Source organism: Penaeus monodon, chromosome 32, assembly GCF_015228065.2.
Source record: "Penaeus monodon isolate SGIC_2016 chromosome 32, NSTDA_Pmon_1, whole genome shotgun sequence".
Classification (NCBI taxonomy): Eukaryota; Metazoa; Arthropoda; class Malacostraca; order Decapoda; family Penaeidae; genus Penaeus; species Penaeus monodon.
The window spans coordinates 20,901,039-20,901,802 of record NC_051417.1 but is presented as its reverse complement, the minus strand read 5'-3'; the positions used below and the strand labels follow the sequence as shown (position 1 = coordinate 20,901,802).

Here is a 764-nt window from a genome sequence, read left to right as displayed (position 1 = left end):
TACAAGTAAGGAAAACACATACTTCTTTTTACACACCTTGATTTAGGCAGGCAATTGACCATCCATACCACGGTGCACACAGAGAGAAACGAAAGCGATTTCCCCTTTATCAGGTGAATCTTCATAAAACTTAATTCTGTTTTTAATTATCTCTATAATTTTAAAATGTTTAAAATGCACTTGTTGAAACGATTTCGTTGTTTACAAAAAGTATTTACGGTCAAGGCAAAATATTAAATATAACTGTACTTCAAATTGATTTCTGCAAGTGCCAGTAGAGTGCCCCGTTTACCTTTCTAAGGTGCAAAAAAAAGCCTACCTACTTCATTTTCGATCTAGAAAATTATGTAGCCGAAGAAATATTATTTACTGCAGTGCATCTGCAATATAGTACTTGCTCCAGCTATGCAATCGTTCCCCTAATGAGAAAAGGCAGTATGAAAGCAGAATGCCGTCTTTTATTTTTTTCTACATAAGATACGGAAAAATCACATCACAAAAAAGGATTTTGAAACAGTATTCATAATTTCACAACTTTTTCCATTTCGTTCCCGTATGCAAAAGGGGACAGGTTTTCTCTCCAATTCCCTTTGCTTTTGGGATTTTTATCTGTACAGCTAAACTACAAAATTACAATAGAATGACTCAACAACAATTTTAAAAACTGAAAATACTTTAAAAAAACATAAACACTAAGAACATAAGAATAAGGGGCCGCGCAACGCCGGAGACAGTTGACTGGTCTCCCAATATAACCACAATGT

General features: G+C 34.4%; 1 pseudogene; it reads left to right on the top strand.

Moving 5' to 3' along the window:
* LOC119593595 overlaps positions 1–764 on the top strand; it is a 7,083-nt pseudogene that overhangs the window by 572 nt on the left and 5,747 nt on the right.